General features: G+C 46.1%; 1 long non-coding RNA gene across 1 annotated transcript; it reads left to right on the plus strand.

Annotated features, from left to right (window-relative positions):
- Positions 1-6: 6 nt before the first annotated feature.
- LOC120880217 lies at positions 7-7113 on the plus strand. Its single transcript, XR_005724981.1, has 3 exons — positions 7-387; positions 1020-1077; positions 2547-7113. It is a non-coding gene; the product is annotated as an uncharacterized LOC120880217 (long non-coding RNA).
- The last annotated feature ends 16000 nt before the right edge of the window (positions 7114-23113 follow it).

Raw genomic sequence — 23113 nt, forward strand, 5'->3', positions numbered from 1 at the left:
ACAATTTAGCTAATGGAAAGACAGTATACTTCAAACTCCCAGTTTCCTCCAAAGGACTTTTTGCTTATAGCAGCCCACCCAGCTCTTCCCTTCTCCATGAAAGAGCTCCCTCTCCTTTACTTAACGGGACTTGCAAGTGACTCACTGCAGTTGCATGTCTTGAGCTGCAATTCTTCGCTGCTCCCAAATAAACCCATCCTGATGGTAAAGTAGCTGGCAGTTTCATTGTTTTAGGTTGATATTACACGGAGGTTCCATTAAAATGTAGAGAAGATCGCCCCCCACCCCCCTCCCCAGCTGGACAACTCTGAGGCTGCTGAGCAAACATCCTGGTACCCACGGAGCCCACTGAGTTCACTGCTTTCCTGCTGATCCTGGAGTTTTAGGGTAAGTTTTCCTCCTGAATCTGAACTCCACTCTTTTTGCATTCTGAACCTTTCCAGGCTTTATTTGGGGTCTATTTAAAGGCTTTGTCCTTTTTTGTTTTGTCTATGAGCACTCAGTTGGAATTTTGGCCTCAGAGTTTTGAAATCAGACTTTTCCTACTGAAACTCTGCGGGTATTTGACTTGTGTGCTTTTTAGGAATGATTCTTTTGCTCTTGAGAAAAACCTCTGAAAAATGGGACCCAGTTATCCAAATGTTTTGGGGGCACCTTCCTTTCAGGAACGCTGGGCTGTTTTATGTTTAAAAACCACCATCCTTCCTCATGTGTATTTCTAACTAAATGGACTGACTAATCAAAAGTAATTTAAAAAATTGATGGCCATTATAGGGAACTTTTGAATTCCCCAAACTTACATTTCTCAAAATTGTATTAAACAGTCATGGCTCTGAAATCATCAAAACGGAATTGGACACCTATTTTAATTGGTATTTTGAAGCTTCCAAACTTTATCAGGAGTCTAATATGACCTCTTTGAAAAACACAATAATTAAATTAAGAGGGAAACAAATGATTAAAGAAAAACAAAATGGCATCCAAAGCCTCGTGTTCATCTCTCCTCTTCTTTGTTTCAGGCTCCAGCCCTAGTGCCATCTTACTCCTCTGGGCCTATCAGAACCTGACCCTTCAAAGGTAAATCTTCAGAGCATCCAAATAAAGCCCAGGTTACCTATATTCCCTGGATGAATTGTGAACCATAGTTAAGGAGTTTCTAAAAGTAACCAAGGAACCTCATGGGTTTGCTGAAGATTTTCACATAGTTGTTCAAACCAGCCAGTCTGGTTTCTCAGATTTATATCAAATAGTTTATGTGCTTGTTGGTGAGAGTCAAGCAAACACTGGATGAAACTAGCCCCATGGGAACATCCTGGAGGGGATTTAGAAGTGCAAATCCCTAACTTTTGGCAAGAGGTGAGAACACTCGATGAAAACCTCCACCAAACAATTACAGTAGCCTTTCCTAAGCCTGTTGATCAGAACGAAATTCAGCCTTGCACACCAAAATGTGATGACCCTTTTCTAATCAACTTCAGGTTATTTTTAAAGAAAACTTTGATCTTCCTTCAGATGTTGAGTCCATTAGGGTAACTGTTATCTCTATGTTTATTAACAGACCGAACTGGGATCTTTTGTTAAAGGTCCTGGATGGAATGGGGAACTATGTCCATTCCAGATTTAGTTAATTTGGCAAGTCAGCTCACTTGCACCAAAAAGTCACCAAAAAGAAAGACCACTAAAATTCTTAATCTTCATCTCCAGCAAATGAAGGTCCCTAAACAAAGTAAAAGGAGAAGGCAATGGCACCCCACTCCAGTACTCTTCCCTGGAAAATCCCATGGGCGGAGGAGCCTGGTAGGCTGCAGTCCATGGGGTCGCTAAGAGTCGGACACGACTGAGCAACTTCACTTTCACTTTTCACTTTCATGCATTGGAGAGGGAAATGGCACCCCACTCAAGTATTTTTGCCTGGAGAATCTCAGGGATGGGGGAGCCTGGTGGGCTGCCGTCTATGGGGTCGCACAGAGTCGGACATGACTGATGCGACTTAGCAAACAAAGTAAAAAACCTTCTAGTTTCCACTATTGCAAAGAGCCAGGGCATTGGAAAAAAGACTGCTACAAATTCAAGCATTCAGCCCTTTCATCAGCCTTTCCAATGTCCTCCTAAGGCCCAATGAGGGGGCTCCAAGGAGCTATGAGGCTCTTCACAATTTTCTCTGTTAATCAGCTTGAAGAAACATCTCTCCAAATTAGGAAGGAACTTCTGTCTTTACTGAGAGCAGAGCCACACAGTGGTTGAGCAGTGCTCAACCCCACTGCAGAGAACTAATACAGTTCAGATAGGGGATCTCTAATAACCCTCAACAGGCTCCTGTCTCTTAGCCTTCTCCCTTTTGTTTGGGCCCTTTGAGAGATACACACCCTTTCTCCTTAGCTCCTTTGCCTCCATTCATTATTAGGTTAAGGCTTCTTGGAAGAGTGTTATGCAAGAATTTCTTTCTCCCAAAAGGGGGAAATAATTCTAAATTTGATAGTACCCGTCAAAATACCCAGCCAGGTAAATTAAATGTTCTTTTGACATCTTTTTTCTGTTTCCAACAGTCCTGGAGCTGATTCTTGAAACACTGGTCCTATTGAATCAGTTATCACACTCCTCAGTTGGCAAAAATCTCCAACTGGTATTGGTGAAATCCACAGTGCACCTTCCATCAAGTTTCAAATAGATCACTTCAAACCTCTCCCAATAATTAATCAATTTCCTATCAACCCACTCCAGTATTCTTGCCTGGGAAGTCCCATGGACAGAGGAAACTGGCAGGCTACAGTCAATGGGGTCATAAAGAGTTGGACATGACTTAGTGACTAAACACAACAACAGTAACTAAAGAAGTTCCTTCAATGTATAAAGCCCATGAGAGAGGATTTCAAGGCTCATGGCCTCATTATCCCTTGCACTAACTGTGGTGTGGAGAAGACTCTTGAGAGTCCCTTGGACTGCAAGGAGATCCAACCAGTCCATCCTAAAGGAGATCAATCCTGGGTGTTCATTGGAAGGACTGATGTTGAAGCTGAAACTCCAATAATTCGGCCACCTGATGTGAAGAGCTAACTCATTTGAAAAGACCCTGATGCTGGTGAAGATTGAGGGCAGGAGGAGAAGGGGACGACAGAGGATGAGATGGTTGGGTGGCATCATGGTGATAGATGGCAGTTGGTGATAGATAGGGAGACCTGGCGTGCTGCAGTTCATGGGGTCACAAAGAGTTGGACACGACTGAGTGACTGAACTGAACTGAATCCCTCTAATACCCCTGTTTTACCTATGAGAAAACCCAAGGGATGACCTCTGAGCAATAAAAGCACTCTTATCCTTTGACAGGCTTCCCAGGTGACTCTAGTGGTAAGGAACCTGCTTGCCAATGCAGGCGACTTAAGAGATGCAGGTTCGATCTCTGGGTCGGGAAGATCCCGTGAAGGAGAGCATGGCAACCCACTCCAGTATTCTTGCTAGAGAATCCCATGCACAGAGAAGCCTGGTGGGCTATAATCCATAGGGTTGCTAAGAGTTGGACACGACTAAAGCGACTTAACATTGCATCCTCTGACACCCTGTTGTTCCTAATGCCCACATGCTACTGACATCTGTTCCCACTGGAAGCTAGAATTTTCACTGTAGTTAATCTATGCAGTGTATTTTTCAGTATTCTACTTGATAAGGTTAGCCAATATCTTTTTGCCTTCACCTGGGACAGACAACAATACACCTGTACAGCGATGCCCCAGGGTTTCACAGAAAGTCCTTACTTTTCGCAAATCTTGAAAGCTGATTAGGCTGATGTAAAGTTTTCTACAGGTTCTACTTTCTTACAATATATAGATGATTTGCTCCTATGCTCTGCTTCTCAAACCTCCTCACAGGAAGACAGCATCTACCTGCTAAGAATTTGGCCTTAAAGGGACCTAAAATCTCCAAAGAAAATTTCGGTTTGCTTAAATTCAGGTTTGGTATATGGGGCACCTGATCTCAGAACAGGGACTGCGTTTGGATCCAGATAGGCTTCCTAGCATCCTGAACTTCCCCAAATCAAAAACCAAGCACCAGGCTTCCCTCGTGGCTCCATGGTAAAGAGTCTGCCTACTACTGCAGGAGACACGGATTCGATCCCTGGTCTGGGACGATCCCACAAGCCGTGGAGCAACTAAGCCCACGCGCCACAACTACTGAGCCTGTGCTCTGGAGCCTGGAAGCCACAGTTACTGATCTCACATGCTGCAAGCACTGAAGCACTCGCTCCAGAGCGCTCCCCAACAAGAAAAGCCACTACAGTGAGGAGCGAGCACACCACAACGAGAGAGCAGTCCCCACTTGCCAAACTCGAGAGAAGCCTGTGCAGCGACAAAGACCCAGCACAGTCAAAAATGAAAGAATGAATGAATGAATACATAAAAAGTGGAGCTTACAAACTAAGAAAGCAAAACAAAGACTAAGCGCCAATTGTGAAATTGCCTCAGACTATCTGGCTACTGTTGAAACTGGATTCCAAATTTCACTCTTATGGTCACCCCTATATGCTTATTAAAACCCAGAAAACTCAACCCCATTAACTGAGGAGAGCAAGATGACACAGACTTTGAAGACCTAAAGAAAAACTTAATGAGACCACCTGCCCTTGGACATCCTAATTACCAGCTTCCCTTTTGCCTCTTTATATATGAGAAGAAAGGGAATGTCTTCAGAGCACTCACCCCAAAACATGGGGACCGTCATCGACCTGTAGGGTATTATAGCCAACAGCTGAACCCTATGGCACAGGGATCTCTCTTGCCTCAGAGCCTTTCCTGCCACTGCCCTCTGGTTAAGGCCACTGAAGAGAGAATCATGGGATTCCATTCAACCACGTTTGTACCCCATGTATACAAAGGGGTATACATGGGGTATACAGAGGGATGGAAGCCCTCCTGAATTCTCATTCACCCAACACTTTCAGGCAGTTGCCTCACCTCGTATGAAATCCTTCTGCTGACTGCTCCCCACATAAGCCTTTCACATTTACTAACTTCAGCCCTGCTCCGCTTCTCCCCTCCTTCACCACGAAACCCCTGCACTGCCTGACACTGTCAAAAAGACAGCATCCATGAACCAATACTGGTGGGAAAATACTAATAAGACCATAAAAAGTATCTGCCCTCTTGTCCCATCTGTCCAAAATATAAGCCAGAGAAACCTGTTTGCACTCCTCCCAGACATCTTGAATTGCTTAATGAGCCATTCGAGGTTTGGCAGATGGAATTCATATAGCTGTCTCCGTCTCATGGATATAAATATGTTTTAGTCATGGTCTGTATATTTTCTCACTGGACTGAAGCCTTCCTTGCAGACAGGCCATTGCTTCTTCTGTGGCTACAGTTTTGGAAGAGGCAATCTTTTAGAAAAGATTATCCCTACCGTGGGAAACCATCTTGAACTTTACACTGATCGTGGAACTCATTTTACTGGTCAGATGCTTCAACAAGTCTGTGCTGTTTGGCTGGTTTTATAAATTTTTTTTACTGTGCTTACTATCTTCAATTCTCAGGGTTAGCCAAATGTACTCATCTCACTGTTAAGACCCAATTGGCAAAATGTGTAAAGATCCTCCAAATACCCTGGCCCAAAGTGTTGCTGTTAGTCCTTCTCAATCTCAAACCCAACCCCTTTGGAATGCTCACCTTTTAGTCACAGATCACCCAATGATACTGGCCCCTGCCTCTTTTGATATGCAGCTGATAAAAGAAGATAAAACTCAGTATTGTAAAGGCTTAATTGCTTTAATTCAAAATAGCCATGCATTAAAAGAGCAATCTTTTCACAGTGCACTCTCAGGAGAGGAGAACCTTAAGCATCACACTTTTCAACCTGGAGATTTCATCTATTGGAAAAGACACCTCCAGAAGGATTCTCTTTAAGCTCACTAAAATGGCCCCTATCAGGCACTGAGAACCTACCCTTGTGCCAACAAACTGCAGGGATAGATTCCTGGATGCACATGAAACATCTAAAAAAAGCACCAGACCCTGAGACTGGGCTTGTATACCATCTGGTGACTTGAAGGTAAGGATTTCCTAGAACTGAAGCAGACATCTGATGAGATAGCTTTCCCAAGATGTCTGGACAAGGCCTGCGAGAAGGTTTAGAATTCACAGAAGTCTCTTTCTTTCATGTAGACTATAAACAAACTCTGGATTTCTATCCAAATTCATGGTCTCTGAATTTACAAATATTGACAAAACATTTGCTTCTAAACAGTTTCTTTTGAGATAACAAACTATTTAATTACTTCTTGTTTATTCCTGCAGTGTGTCTTCATAAAGACTTAATTCCTTCAGTTTTAAGTGTGCCCTTGCTGTAGAAATGGCAATCCACTCCAGTAGTATTGCCTGGAAAATCCCATGGACGGAGGAGCCTGGTAGGCTACAGTCCATGGGGTCACAAAGGGTCGGACACGACTGAGCAATGTCACTTCACTTTGCTGTAGTCACTTTTTTTAAGATACAGACGTTAGATGGGAAATGCCTGAGATGTCTCTCTTCCATCCCTTCTTGTTACTCAAATGTGACCACCATAGCTTTCTAGTCTGCATTTGTTCCTTCTGATGTGGGACATGGAGCCCAGGAAAGGTCCTTCCTGGCACAAAAGGCCAGGGACAAATGTTTCAATGTTTCAACAGTTTCAGAAACTGTTTAGAACCAAATGTTTTGTCAATATTTGTAAATTCAGAGACCATGAGGGACAAAAGGCCACTGAATGCTGGTAACAAACAAAGCAAAGCAAAAAAAGAGACAAAAAATCCTGGCTCTTCACTATTGATGCTTTTGGAGAAATATCTTGATCAAAAGGGGGAAATATGAAAATTAATAAGGGGAAACCTCACTAAAATGCAATCCAGAAAGGGGAGAGGCCAGAAAGGGGAGCTATCATGCAAGCACCATTCAAGGTCAATACAGATCCCAACAGGATGACAAGTAATTTGGGTCTCCAGCAGAAAGTGACTCTTCTAAGTACCAGTAGGAGGAGAAAAAATTTCCCCTTGCCTGTCGAAAACTCAGCCAAGGAGAGACAGTCACAATTCAGCCAATGAAAAGACACTATACTTCAAACTCCCAATTTCCTCCAATGGGCTTTTTTTGGGGGAGGTTCAGTTCAGTTCTGTTCAGTCACTCAGTTGTGTCCGACTCTTTGCGACCCCATGAATCACAGCATGCCAGGCCTCCCTGTCCATCACCAACTCCCAGAGTTCATTCAGACTCACGTCCATCAAGTCAGTGATGCCATCCAGCCATCTCATCTTCTGTCGTGTCTTTTTTTTTTTAAATTGGGAGAGGGAGAGGGTGGGATGATTTGGGAGAATGGCATTGAAACATGTTTAATATCATATAAGAAACGAATCGCCAGGCCAGGTTCGATGCAGGATACAGGATGCTCGGGGCTGGTGCACTGGGATGACCCAGAGTGATGGTACGGGGAGGGATGTGGGAGGGGGGTTCAGGATGGGGAACATGTGTATACCTGTGGCGGATTCATGTTGATGTATGGCAAAACCAATACAATATTGTAAAGTAATTAGCCTCAAATGGACTTTTTGTTTATAACAGTCCCTCATTTCCCCTCCTCCTCTATAAAAGAGTTTCTTCTCCAGTGCCTAACAGCTTGCACGTGGTTCATAGTTGCATGCCTTAAATTGCAATTCTTTACTGCTCCCAAATAAACCATTTTTGCTGGTAAAATTACTGGCTATTTTATTGTTGTTGGTTAACAAGGGAAAGATTCTGTCTAGCTCTGAGATTTGCTGATTGGATTGACAACGGTGCCCATAGCAGCTGTAGATGGGGGTGGAGAAACGACTGAGGGGCTGAAGCAGAAGTTATGTGAGCTGGGGTAGGAGGAGGTAATAATGAGAGAAATGGGGTGAATAGGGCAGGTATTTAAAAGAATGATGGCATGAACCTACTGAAAGAGCAGAAGGGAACTTGAGCTCCAAATTTAAAGAGATTGAGCATAACCTTCTTTGAGTTGAGCCTGGGAGTATCTGATGATGCAAGGTGAAATGTGGCTACTGAGGTCTGGACCCAAGGGTCTGGGAATCAATAGTCAGTGACTGACATTTCTTATGCACTTCAGTCTGGGAAGCAGGTGACTTATGATCTAATTAATGGCAGAGTAGTAATTGTATCCAGGTCATCTAACTATGTTGTTTAAAAATTTTCTTTATTATGGTAAAACATGTAAAATAAAAATTAGCATTTTAATTATTCTTAAGTGGATACTTTAGTAGCATTAAGTACATTCACATCATTGTGCAACCGTCATCACTATTCATTTCCAGAACTTCACGACCCCAGACAGAAGCTCTGTACCCATTAAACAATAACTGCCCATTCGTTCCCTCCACGACACTGAGAACCTCTATTTTACTTTGTCTCTATGGATTTAAAATAGAGATATTTGTCTCTAAATATTTCAAATAAGTGGAGTCACACTGTATTTGTCCTTTTGTGTCTAGGTATCTGGCCTATTTCACTTACCTTAATGTTTTCAAGGTTTATTCATGTTGTAGCGTGTGTCAGAACTTTTTTCATGACTGAATAATATTCTATCATATGGTGATACCACATTTTGTTTACCTATTTATCTGTTGATAGACACTTGGTTGTCCCCCCACCTACCCCTTGGCTATTGTGAATAATGTAGCTGTGAATATCCAAGTATCTCTTGATTCCCTTTTTTCTTCTTTTGGGTCTATACCTAGGAGGGGGATTGTTGGGTAACTTATGTTTTGCCATCAGTTTGCTGTGTGCTTCTGCTTAAGTCACTTCTACCATTTGGAATTATTTATCTCATATCTTTAAAATGTAGTGTTTTTTTTTAAAAATTTTTTTACAAGGCTTAAAAAGCTAGGAGGGACTTCCCTGGTGGTCCAGTGGTTAGGAATCCACCTGCCAGTGCAGGCGACTTGGTTTTGAGACCTGGTCCAGGAAGATTCCACATGCTGCAGGGCAACCAAGCCCCTACACCACATCTACTGAGCCCAAGCATGACAAGTGGGGAGTATTCCTCACTCATCACATCTAGAGAAAAGCCTGCATGCAGCAACGAAGACCTAGTGCAGCCAGGGAAAAAAAAAGCTAGGCGGCTGGCTGACCATTGAAAGATAAAAAGGGAGAGTGTGTGTGGAGCGCTCAGCTTTGGTGGGAAGCTTCCAGTTACAAGGAGGATTGGTGACAAAAGGGGGGCTTGCAAAGGAAGCAGGCGAGGAGTGCTGGTGGAGGAAGACCGTCTTCTCTGGGATCAGGAGGAAGGCTAGGAACAAGGTGGTGAGACGGAAATAAAAGCCTGACCCAAAGGAGTGCTCACAACGAGGCTGTTAATTTGATTTGATGAGCTGAGGTTGGGCTAAGCATAAAATCTGGGGTGAGAGCCAGAGGTCTCATCCTCCGGAAAGCAGGAATTGTGAGCAGGAATGGAGGTCACTGGCTGCCTGTGAGGGCAGGCAGGGGGCTGAAGAGGAGGCTGGAAAAGCTATTGGGTATACCAGGGTCAAGCTGGAGATTTAAAAGGACTGCTAAACCAGCCTTTCACCACTGAACTCATGGAACAGAAATAGTATTTCCAAAGGGAAATCGACGTTTGTGATGGATGTGCATATTTATTTATACATACCCTACCTGGCTTTCTATACAATTTAAAGAGGACCAATTAGATATTAGATAATGAACACCATACTTTTTGAATTTGGGAAAAGATTGTAAATATATATATATATATATTATTGTGATAAGCCTCTTTTGTTCATGTTTAATAGTAACTATAATTTATTGAGCTACAAGTGACAGAGGGTTATCTTAATTATCACACCAACCAGAAAAGTCTTGGTGACCTTTTTAAGGTATTCTTGGCCAATCAACACCTCTCTGAATGTGTGTGTGTGAATGTGTGTAAGTGGGGGTGTGTGTCAGTGTGTGTGTGTAAGAGTTTTGTGGTGTAGTGTGTCAATGTGTGTAAAGATGGGTGTGTATGTGGAGGGACTGTGCATGAATGTGTGTGTTGTGCGTGTATGGATGTCTGGGGTGTGGGGGTGTATATTGATAGGTGTGACAGGGTGTGCATGGGTATGGGGGAGGTGTGTGTGTGTATGCATGTGTTTCTGTGTGTGTGCCTGGCACCCTCACTCCACCTGCTTTCCCACCATCAAGTCCGGGTGCTCCAGGCAGCAGCGTGGCTGCCATAAGATGCACTAACAGCGGCCCTTGGAGCACCTCCCCATCCCGTGCTCCCTGCCTCCTCCCCCACCCCAGTCCATTCCCAGATGGGGAACCTCTAAGCTCCCTAACCGGTTCCTGTGCACAAGGGTGCTCTCAGGGCCAGGTGAGATAGCCTTCCTGTTCAGCTCCCGGGGTTTTTCTGCCCTTACTCAAGAAGACTTTTTATTCCTGGCTTAGGACAGTTATTGGGGTCATCGTGACCCACTCATTTCAGCACCTGCTCAGATGTGCTTCATTTTATGCCCAGCCAGAAGCCTGAACTTAACCACCCAGGATGAGAGGCACAAGGCCCCCTCTGTTACGAGATGGGGAGACCTACTTCATCAGTGGCTAACTACAGGGTTTATAAGACTCATTGTCCCCTGGGCTCATGATACGGCTGATATTTAAAAGAATTCACAAGCAATTTGGCCTGGTACCAACCATACAGAATGGATTCCATGCTTGATGGATAGCCAACCTTTTTTGGTCCCCTGCCCCCTGCTTGCAAGGCCCATAAATAATCATCTGCAGAAAGACAAGGTGGGAGCAGGCCTAAGTCCCAGGAAACCCTGACACTAGGGCAGCTTGACTGTCCCTGGTCTCTGCTTCTCTTACTACTAATAAGAACTCCTATTTATTGAGTGCGTGACTCCACTGTGTCAAGCACTTTGCACATACGATTGTATATAATCCCCACATAACTGTCTGAGGTAGTACTATTTTCATTCCCATTTTACAGATGGGAATGTTGAGCCCAGAGGAGTTAGGTCCCTTGCCCAAGATTACACAGCCAGTAAGAGCCAGAACTCAGGTTTAATCTGAGCTGGTCTGAACTCTTTCAAGTCTCTCAATGCCCCCATTTCCCTGCTGGGGAAGCCAGCTACAGGTGGTGGGAGTGGGGTGGAGACTGCCTTGGAGGGTGGCTGCTGCAGTCCTCCAGGCTGTTTGTAATAGAATTCCCTGTAATTTGATTATAAATCATATTTCCAACCCAGCTGGCTCCGAAGGTCGCCGGTAATCAAACTGTCAGCAGGCCATCTTCAGCGGCTGCCGTAATCAGGGCACTGAGCCAGGAGAGCCTGTGGAAATCAAGCTTCCTGCCCATACTGTTGGGGGTGGGTGAGGGACCAGAGATGGGAACTGGTCCACAGGGCTGGAGGCTGAGTGACAGCTGTGTTTCTGGCTTCTGGAGAATGAGGGAAGGGGTGAAACTCCAGTTTTGTCTCGGAGCTCTGGGTGGTTCCAGCTGTCAGCAAAAATGGCCGAGTTGAACCTTCTGATCCAGCCAGGAAAGGCAGCAGGTTGCAGAGTTCTGATGACATCACTAGGATGGGAGTTTGGGGTCTTCCCTGGGGACACGGAGCCTTGGGGAAGAGGCAGAGAAGTTACGTTTTCTAAACCACCAGCTAAGTCACACACACACACACACACACACACACACACAGAGCATCCTGTGTAATCCATCAACGAGTCCTACGTGCTGGGTAGTCTCATATGCTCTCCATTTCCTGGTGGCTCAGATTGGCAAAGGGCCCATAGCTTGCACGTATCCAGGTTGCCATTTAGATGGATAGCTAGGTTTTATCTATACTTCATGGGTGGTCAGTTGCAGAGTTGTGTCTGACTCTTTGTGATCCCATGGACTGTAACCTGCCTGGACTGTAACCTGCCAGGCTCCTCCGTCCATGGGATTTTCCAGGCAAGAATACTGGAGTGGGTTGCCATTTCCTTCTCCAGGGGATCTTCCCGACTCAGGGATTGAACCTGGGTCTCCCACATTGTAGGCAGACTTTACCGTCTGAGCCACTAGGGAAGTTATAGTAGTATTTTTCAATTTCAAAATTTTGAAATGAGGCTGGGAAATGTTGGTGATATAAAAAGTAAACAACTGTCTTGTCTGCAGGACTGTTCATAGCCTTTAACCCACTGTATCATGTCTCTTCATGGGAGGAGGGATAGGAAGCAACCTGGGACCCCAGAGGCTCCAGAAGGGAGAGGAGTGGTACCTTGTCTCCAATCCATCATGTGGAGGACTCCAGCCCACCAAGGGAGCTTGCTCTCCGAGCTCCTGTGCCCCATCTTAATACAGTAGGGTAAGTAGGGTGAGTAACCCCTGGGAACAAGGCAGGCTGGTATCAGTGAGTGCCCACCTTTCCTGGGCTGCTGGAGGGCTCACAGCTCACCAGGGGCAGGTGGATTGTGCGGCCCCATCCCCTGGCCTCGATTCTCCCTTCTCCTGGAGCAGCAGCAGCTTCCACCTTCCAGGTCCCTCTGAATACCTGTGAACCTGGATTCCATCTTCCTCTGAGGAAGCTGCTCCTTAGGGATATCCTGGGGCAGGACTGGATTGACTGGGACTCTTAGAAACCTCTCAATTCACTCTCCATCACTACCACCCATGTGAGCTCCTGGACTTCATCTGTGGGCAGTTCTGGGCCCCCAGCCCAAGAACAAACAGCAAAGGAATGAAACAGATAGGCTGTGTCTGTAGACTCTCTGCACTGCGCTCTATCGAGAGTGGGGACCCAGCTTCCTCACTGTGGCTCAAACCGTCCTAAAAGCTTTCACCTTTGCTCCTGGCACACAGCTGGACTACATTTTCCAGCTTGCTGTGTGTCAGGGCCCTGGACCCCATGACCAATTTCTGGCCAGTGGAATGTGGGGAGAAGTGGTGACTGCCACACCCAGACCTGGCCTGTGAACCTCCCAGACAATCCCTTTCTCTCTCTCTCTCTTCTCTTCTGTTGATGAGATGCAGAAAATTCAACAGAGAAGTCCAAGGTTTCAAGAGATGGTGGGGAACAAGCTGGAAGGAGCTGTTTAAAGTGAGATTTTTCTGGGTAGAGATTCCAACTCTACATTTAAAGCTGTGTAATCTTGGGCAAGGCACTTTACCTCTCTGAGCTCAGTTTCCACTTCCATACGATAGTGCCTTTCCTTGTAGGCTTGAAGGAGATTCTTTGATTTGAGACAACTCTGAAGGGCCATCTGAGCCTCAAAGCTCCCTGTAATATTATCTGGGGCCTCTGCTATCACTGCATCACAGTTCTACTTCTCTCTGTCCAATTCTATTCTTCTCCTTTACTGAAATCCTTACCCATGAATTCTGATTGAAGACGGTGTTGAAAGAAGTTATCGGAGGCAGGCTTTCAAATGGGATTTTTGAGCTGTATTATTCAACTTAATTAGCAGTTGCTAAACTGTCGCTGGTAGGGAACTGGAATGGTGAATCCATGGAAGGGAATGCACTAGTGGATACAATACCTCAGGCATTTGAGAGGGCTGGAGGATGTAATCATTATAAGGACTAGGGGGTCAGATCACTATTGCTGGGGATGGGGCAGCTACCAATGTAAGAGAGAAAGACTATGAGAGGCTGAGGGTGATTAATCGCCAATTTAAGTGAAGCATGAAATCCAGAGAGCCTGCTTGGCAGCATATATCAAGAGACTCTCATCTCCTGCAGCTTGAGGACAGCAGAAGCTGAGGATCAGGCCTATTTCATTATAAGTGTAGCTACAGAGAGGACTGAATTTTCAACTCTGGCAAGTCAGCTACTCTAAGTTCAGAACCCTGATTAGAAAGAGTGGGTCACTGATAGATGATAGAGGGGTGGGGACATCTGGGTTGATGCACTGAAAATCTTGAATCTCTAGATCCTCCTAAACCCTCTGGTCCCTGCAGAGCTTGCCCGATCCTCTTTGTCAAAGGCAGGCACTCCCTGCTTGCTTGAGATCAAGCAGGGGCCTGTGGCTTGCAAGGCAATAAGTATTTCCATCTTCTGGTCTGGCCACCTAACCTTAGTAACAGGAGTCGTTTCAATATAATCTAATTATGCTAACAGGAGAAAGGGACTAAGAGCCTGCAGGATCCAGTGGACAGGTACTGGCAGAAATCAGAAAAGCTTCTGTGGGTTAGATCAGATCAGGAGGGTTCTTGGGTGAGAGGCAATGGGACATGAAGATGGATGGGGAGACGGCATCCACATGGGAGCATTCTCACAGGACATAGGCACCAACAATCTGGCAGGGACCCTAGGAGATGCTGCTAACCTGATGCTAGGAAGCTTGGAAAAGGCAAGGGCTCACACAAAGTCAACTGGAAATGCCGAAACTGCTGTGGTAGATAGTGAGGGAACATAGCAAAAGGCTCAGGGAAGTGGGCAAGTTGGAACTGACATGGATCTCCTGCTTGAAGCCAGAAAACCCACCTGCTCACTGTGCTCCGTGGAACAATCCATGGACAGTCCATGGACACAAATGTTATGCAATGAATTGATGAGAGGGCTGATGGCAGGATGGTGTCCTTTAGAAGCCAAGGTTGAATATGGGAGATGCTGTGACAGGACTGGGATCCCTGAGAGCAAGTGGGATGATGAGATCCTGAAATCATAGTGGTCTGCTGGTGTAACTTAAACTTTGAAAATGAGGTGGGCAAAAATGACTGCAGTGGGCATCAAGGTCAGAGTGGCAAGCAGGGAGCCTGACCTAAGGGAGCTAGAAAGATAGTTAATAACAGAAAATGGTTCCCCAAGGGCAAGATAGGTGGGCAGCCAACAAGAGGGTTATGTAATTTACTCTGTCAAAAGAATTCAAGGGTGGAAGCCCAGATGGAAGCTGGAAACAGTCCCCCATCCTGGTCAAGGAAAAACAAAACAAATATCATACCTCAGGAGGAGATTAGTGTTGCCTTTAAAGACCTAAGGTGCCTGGGTAGTGATCCTCTTCTTAACTTTATTCAATTCAATAGTTTGGCCCTGCAAAAAAAAAAAAATTCTGAAAGATGGAGAGTGGATTTCCATAAGTGCAACCAAGCGGTAGCCTTGATTGCAGCTGCTGTGCTGTATGACTCTCTGCTAGGGCAGATCAACACAGTCTCCTACATGGTATGCAGCCAGTGATGTGGGAAATGCATTCTTTCCCCATTTCTATCAGGAAGAGTGGTCAGAAGCAGTTTGCATTCATATGGGATGGATAACAGTGTACACGGACAGTTCTGTCTTATGCATATGCTAACTTTGCCACCCTCTGCTATAAAATAGTGCTAAACAGTGGGTCTCAACGGAAACATTGGGCAATGTCTGGAGATGCTTCAGGTTGCCAGAGCTGGAGGAGAGGTTGGGGTTAGGGACACTATGAGCATCTAGTGAATCGATGTCAAGGATGCTGTTAAACATTTTATAGTGCACAGGACAGCCCCTCAAAGAAAGATTTACCTGGTCCAAAAGGTGAATAGTGCCAAGGCTGAGGAAGCCTGGACTAAAGGAATCTGGCCCAGCCCATCCTTCTGTGCTGTGCTTAGTCACTGTCGTGTCCAACTCTCTGGGACCCCATGGACTGTAGCCTGACAGACTCTTCTGTCCTTGGGAATTCTTCAGGCAAGAACACTGGAGTGGGTGGCCATGCCTTCCTCCAGGGATCTTCCCAACCCAGGGATCGAACCCAGGTCTTCCGCATTGTAGGTGGATTCTTTACCATCTGAGCCACCAGGGAAGCCCAAGAGTACTGGAGTGGGTAGTCTATCTCTTCTGCAAGGGATCTTCCTGACCCAGGAATTGAACCAGGGTCTCCTACATTCCAAGTGGATTCTTTACCAGCTACCAGGGAATCCCATCCTTCTGTAGAACACCAAACTGTTCATAATGTCAATGACATTATGTCAGTGGACCCAGAAGAGCAAGCAGTGGCATACACATATGAGGTTTTGAAATGATAGACACACTTCATAAGGCGGGGAGTTTATATCTGTGAACTTTTCAGGGGTACAGTGGCTTGGGGCATGCCAGGACACCCCCCTCCAAAGGAATGGACAAACGACTGTATCCTGTACCTCCCCCACATCAGAAGGAAATACAACATCCGATCAGCCTTTTTAGCTTCTTTAAGCAGCATATACCACACTCAGTAATTATTGCCAACCCATTGCACCAAGTGACATGGAGAGCTGCCAGCTCTGGAAGGGCTTAAGGCAGGAAAGAGTCTGCAGCCTCTCCTGACTGACATATAAGCCGTTCCGCTACTTGGGTCATGTGACCCAGCAGACACAGATAACAGACGTATCTGTGTGGGGAGAGACACTAGGAGGAGTTTATGCCACGTCCTGATACGAGATTAACAACACAGATCCCTAGAGTTCTGGAACAAGGCCATGCCATCTGCAGTGAAAAATGATTCACTGTTCAAAAAATAGCTTCAGTGTGCTTCTGGGTCCTGGGAGAGTTGAAGCATCTGATCAACCTGAGAGAGACAGCTTAGATGACACCCTGTGAGCTTGGAGAGTCACCCTCCAGCACACGACACACATCCCAAATGAATGACTGATATCTGGTGCTGTGTCCCCAGTAGGTAGAGTATATGAGTCTGGAGTCTGTGGGGTCAAGGTGGATGTGGCTTCACTTACTACACTCTCAGGAAACGTATGTGTCCTGTCCCTGAAGCGTTAAGCTTTGTGGGTCTGAAGTCTGTGCTGGTTCCCTGATGGGGAACACATTCACCTGAGTTCTGAGTAAGAGGTCATTAGACTTTAGCCTACATCAGCCACTTGGACATTTCAGATTCCTTGTACCAAAAGGCCAGCTGGCAAGGAAAAGAGCCACCACGTTGGCAGGAGTAATTGACCTTGATCAACTGGCAGAAGGTGAGATTGTGCAAAGAGGGCAGTTGTTGTTCAGTCTCTAGGTCACGTCCAACTCTTCTCAACCCCATGGATGGCAGCACGCCAGGCTCCTCTGTCCTTTACTATCTCCTAGAGTTTGCTTAAACTCATGTCCATTGAGGTGGTGATGCTGTCCAACCATTTCATTCTCTGTTGCCCCTTCTCCTTTCACCTTCATTCTTTCTCAGCATCAGGGTCTTTTCCAATGGGTTGGCTCTTCTCATCAGGTGGCCAAAGTATTGGAGTTTCAGCTTCAACATCAGTCTTTCCAATGAATATTCAGGGTTTATTTTCTCTAGGATTGACTGGTTTGACCTCCTTGCAGTCCAAGGGTCTCTCAAGAGTCTTCTCCAGCACCACAATTCGGAAGCATTATTTCTTCAGTGCTCAGCCTTCTGTATGGTCCAACTCTAACATCCATACATGACTACTGAAAAAACCATAGCTCTGACTATGAGAACCTTTGTAGGCAAAGTGATGTCTCCACTTTTTAATATGCTATCTAGATTTGTCATAGCTTTTCTTCTCAAGATCAAGTGTCTTTTAATTTCATGGCTGCAGTCACCATCCACAGTGATTTTGGAGCCCAAGAAAATAAAATCTATCACTGTTTCCATTTTTTCCCCATCTATTTGCCATGAAGTAATGGGACCAAATGCCATGATCTTAGTTTTCTGAATGTTAAGTTTTAAGCCAGCTTTTTTACTCTCTTCTTTCACCTTCTTCAAGAGATTCTTTAGTTCCTCTTCATTTCTGCCATTAGGGTGGTATCATCTGCACATCTGAGGTTGTTGATATTTCTCCCAGCAATCTTGATTCCAGCTTGTGATTCAACTAGCCCAGCACTTCACATGAGGTCAATTCTGGTACCCAAGTGATCCATTAGGTTGTCTCTTGGTACTCCCTTGTCCAATTTTGACAGTAAATGGACAAGTGCAACAACCATGAACTAAGAGTGCCATGGATACCATGCCAAAATGGCTCAAAATGGCTGTAATGAGCCAGAGATGAACTTGGCTCATCCCACGAGGTAAAATTCTCCAGACAAGGAAGAAGATGGATCAGCTGCAGCATCAGGAGCAGCTTCAGTGCCAGAGAAGCTGTAGTTCAACCCACTATCTTCTTTCACATTTTGAGAGGGAGCCCGAGAAGAACTGTCCCTAGATGGGTGGGCTTAACACATGGAGCAAGTGGATCCTAGCAGAACAAGGGGCGGCCTGTAGTGGATACTGTAGTGAGCCACATAGACCTCCCATTGAAGACCAAGGCACTCACCTCCCAGCTTCTGGTAATGCTGGCTGCTGATGGTCCCTTCCCCAGAATTGCCCTTGGTCAAAGGGAGTTGTTTCACCCAAATTATGACCCCTCTCCAAGGGCAGCCAAATTCCATGATGGGTTAATTCAGAGGTGCAAACTTTTGAGCCCCTTGCTTTGGTTTGGGACAGTTTCTAAAGGTGAGGTCAGCTCCAAATCCCCCTGTGAGCTCAGCTGAGGCCTCTGTTGCAGCTGCCTCATATTTCAAGGTCTCCCTCTGCCAAATCCTATTTTCAACCTCCTCTCAAAGTCTGTTAGGGAGGGTCCTCTCCAACAGAGTTCCCGCCTGCACATCTTTGCCTCACAGCTTGCTTCCGGGGGAAACTGACCTAAAGACACTGTGATGATGAAGCCTGGGGTTGTTTTTTGTCCCTAGCTCATTGGTTTAGCTTCAGGGAAACCACACAGGGCTGAGCTAAGCCATATCTCTTCTCCCCTTCCATACCAGGCCCCAAGAGGTCAACAGGCAGCTCTGGAGTTCCCCAGTGACTACATTCCCTCTGTGGATTCAGAAATAATCACAGAAATCTATGGGATGAGGAGGAAGTATAAGAGCCAAAGATGAAAAATGCAGCACAAATGGGCAGGTGAGAAATTTAGGGTTGACTAGGTAGTAGCATGGAGAAGGCAATGGCACCCCACTCCAGTACTCTTGCCTGGAAAATCCCATGGATGGAGGAACCTGGTAGGCTGTGGTCCATGGGGTCACTAAGAGTCAGACACGACTGAGTGACTCCACTTTCACTTTTCACTTTCATGCATTGGAGAAGGAAATGGCAACCCACTCCAATGTTCTTGCCTGGAGAATCCCAGGGGCAGGGGATCCTGGTGGGCTGCCATCTATGGGGTCACACAGAGTCGGACACGACTGAAGTGACTTAGCATCAGCAGCAGCAGGTAGTAGCACATAGACTTATACCCCAAATATCAGCACCTCATACAGGCTTACAAAGCAGGTATTCAGAGAAGCTTGTTTTGTTTGTAAAAAGAGTCACCCAGCACTAGTCATGTACGGATGTGACATTTGGACCATAAGGAAGGCTGAGCTTTCGAATCATGGTGCTGGAGAAGACTCTTGAGAGTCCCTTGGACAGCAAGGAGATCAAACCAGTCCATCCTAAAGGAGATCAGTCCTGGGTGTTCATTGGAAGGACTGATGATGAAGCTGAAAGTAAAGCTCCAATACTTTGGCCACTTGATGCGAAGAGCCGACTCATTGGAAAAGACCCTGATGCTGGGAAAGATTGAGGCCAGGAAGATAAGGGGACGGCAGCGGATGAGATGGTTGGATGGCATCAATGACTCAATGGACATGAACTCTGGGACATGCAAACTTTGGGAGATGGTGAGGGACAGGAAAGCTGGTGTGCTGCTGTCCATGGGGTCACAAAGAGTTGGACACGACTGAGCAACTAAACAACTTATAGAAGCTGCTTTTTGTACGTTTAATATACACTTGAATAATAAAATGATCGTTGAGGGTTTATGGATGGTGTGGTTTCCAGGCACTATGCTCTGGATAAACACTCACAGGAACCCCCATGAGAATGGAGCTATTATCATCTCTGAGGGGAAACTGAGGCTCCGAGAGCTATAATGGGTCACGGTCACAAGCTAAGCAGCAAACTCAGCTGTCATGCTCGAGTCTGCTGCCACCAACAGAAGGGACAATGGCGATGAAGGAGCCCTCACGCAGGAGGGCACGACCGTTCTCTGTATCCCCCTTACTGGTGCATTTATCTCGCACCATCTTCCGGGCAAGCACTGAGCCTGCTCAAAGTCTAGTTGTGGGCCTGGTGGGAGGACATGATGTAGACCTCCAGGTGAGGTCCTTGTCCCTCTGCCTCCCTCTGCCTCTCCACTCCTGCTGCCCTGTCTCTGGGTCTACCTGCCCCCCATCCTCAGTGTTCACACTTGCCGAGACCTGCCTGTTGGACTCAGGATGCGGCTTCTGGAACTGGCCTCAGGAAGTCCCCTGTCTCCCACATCACTGATCTTGTCTTGGTGCCAGGAGCTTGCAGGAATCCCGATCTGATAATGAGTTCAAAATGGATGCCCGTGTTGCCCCAGACCCCAGAGACTGGAGTCAAAGGCTCTTTCACTGTGTGCCTTTGGCAGATAATCCAACCTCTTTGAGCTCAGTGTTCTTACCTGCAAATGGGTGCTCTAACACCATCTTCTGAAGATAATTGTGTTAAATTAGAGGACTCGTGAAACACTGTTCAAAAAACGTTGGTTCTCAGAACTTCCTTGGTAGTCCAGTGGTTAAGAATCTCTCCGCTAGAGGGGATGCTGCTTCAATCCCTGGTTGGAGAATAGGGTCCCACTAGGATGCTGTGGGGCAACTCAACCTGTGTGCTACAACTGGAGAAAGCCTGTGCGCCTCAACAAAGCCATTCCCATAAAAATAAATAAATAAAATAAAAAATATTCAAAAACCACTTCTCTCCAATTTCAATCTTCTGTTTGTATTCCTGGTTCCTGGGTTCTTCTGTGCGTTCATTCCTCAGATGCCCCCAGATGGAAAGGATCTTCATTTACATTTCAGAAGAAATACCAGACTCCTGGTCTAGACTAGATCTAACATCTTCCCAGTCTCCCGGGAGAGCAGCCCTGGTCTTTCTGTATGCAGCCTTCTCCCCTATGGTGTCTGCTAAGCTGGCCTCATCTCAGCCCCTCTCCTCTCCCTCGCCTCCTCCCTCCCCTCTGTCCATCCATCCCAGGCCTTAGAACCTCTGCCATTGTTCACCTATTGCCTGCAACTCAATTGCCTCCTGGCTTCCAGCACACAGTTTATTGCTGTTGTTTTTTTTATTAAGTTTCTGGTCTGTTTTCCAATCTATTTCCCTGGCGTCTCCTGGCTTGCTTTTGGAGATAGGTGGCTGAATCTTGGGATGGCTGGACTGTCAGGAATGATGAGGGGAGAGGCTAGGGAGAGCAGCCATTCCCACTCTGGAGGGTGGTACCCAGTACCTTCCTGATGCTCAGTATTCACATCCTAGAGTGGGGGCACTGAACTGACATCAACGGGGACCCTCTTTCCCCAACTTCTGCCCACCCCCGACTATCCCAGTCCTGTTAGTTCCTTTCCCAGCTTCACCTGCTGGTCCTATCCAAATCCTAGTACCTAGAAACATTTCTTGCAGCAGAAGGCTTGCCAGCCCAGCTCAGCCCGTGTTCCCTCTCACCCCATCCTGAGATCACTGGAGGGAATGGATGACCAACTGCAATTCCTCCTGACTCCCCAAACATGTGTCTTCCTTGATCTCTCTTCCACACGACCTTCTCTCCAGCTATCATCTGCAAGGGCAGGACTTCCTTGTTCTGCAGGAGGGATGGTCTTTTAGTTTGGGCCAGCAGATGATCACCTAGGCCTGGGAATAAGCATCCTGAGCCCCAAGCCCCACTCTGTTTATCTGAGCAGTTGTGTGACCTTAGGGAACTCATGTAGCCTCTGCTTGTGAAATGCTCTATGACTGGCTTGGAGATTATCTTGAAACTTCATATTTGGCAGTATCTCAACTTGGTAGCTGGTTCATCAACCTTCCTGAATCTTACATTCCTTAGTGACCCCCTCATAGGGCTGTTGGGAAGGTCAGAGATGAGGCATTCAAAGTGTCTGGTTCAGAATCCAGCTCATGTCATAGTCTGCACTGAGTGGTAGCTATTATTACTAATATTGGAGTGGGGAGCCTTGACTCTTCCTTTGAGTGTGGAAGACTAAACTGGGCTTCACCAAGAGGAATTCTGGTACCAAAGTTATAGAGGCACCTTTTTTCTTTACCCTGTTTGGGCTGGCCCTGGGAACACAGACCAGGAGGAGATTTCAACAAACAGACAGTGAAACCACGTGACGGAAGAAAGAAGAGAGAAGGAAGGAGAAGAGAAGATATGAGAGGACGTGGGGAGGAAATTGAGTTGATGGCCAAGCTGCATGGTGGGGAGGTGCAAGTGAGTGTGTATGAGAGCTGAACAGGCATTTTTTGGGAGGAGAGGGCTGTACCATGTGGCTTACAGATCTTTCTCCAACTTGGGATTGAACCTGGGCCATGGTGGTGAAAGTGTCCAAGTCCTAACCAGTGGAATGCCGGGGAATTCCCTAAATACCTTTTAAAATTCTTTATTTATTTATGTTTGGCTGCACTGGGTCTTTGCTGCTGCTCAGGCTTTCTCTGCTTGTAGTGAGCAGGGGCTACTCTTCTTTGTGGAGTGCAGGCTTCTCATTGTTGTGGAGCACAGGCCCTAGAGCGCCGGCTCAGTAGTTTGTGGTACACTGGCTTAGTTGTTCGGCAGCACGTGGGATCTTCCCAGATCAGGAATTGAACCCATGTCTCCTGCATTGGCAGGTGGATTCTCTGCCACTGAGCCACCAGGGAAGCCCCTTAGATAAGTTTTTTAAGAAGAGGATGCCAAATAGTAAATGTCCTTCCATGTCTACCGCCTCTGCTCCCCAAACCTTCAATAAAGCATTTATTCACCATAAAATGCCCTTGGAGGGTTTCATTTTTCCCTGTTGAAATCCAGGAAGGGTACCTAATGCAAAACAAGAAAAGCCATGTGGGATGGCAAGTTCGACTAAACTGAACTAATTTGGGTGAAGACGGAGCTTCCAAGCCAAGGTGACCACAACAGGACAGAAGAGGCTCCCATCTCCCATTACAGAAAAGCCCAGAAAAATTGGGAAGGATCATTTGGCTGCTTCTTAAAGAGTCTTTTCCTCTTGAGTGTTTATTTTTAGATTTTGAAATTTTCAAACCTTCAGAAAACATGAAAGGGCAGTCCATCAAATGTCTGTGTATCCTTCCCATGGATTCATCAACTCTTTAACATTGACTGCTTTTAGTTTCTCTTTTTCTCTCTGATCACTTTGAGAGTAAATTACAGCCATCACAACTCTCCATCTGTAAATACATCAGCAC

This window comes from Oryx dammah, unplaced genomic scaffold, assembly GCF_014754425.2.
Source record: "Oryx dammah isolate SB20612 unplaced genomic scaffold, SCBI_Odam_1.1 HiC_scaffold_21, whole genome shotgun sequence".
In the NCBI taxonomy this organism is placed as follows: domain Eukaryota; kingdom Metazoa; phylum Chordata; class Mammalia; order Artiodactyla; family Bovidae; genus Oryx; species Oryx dammah.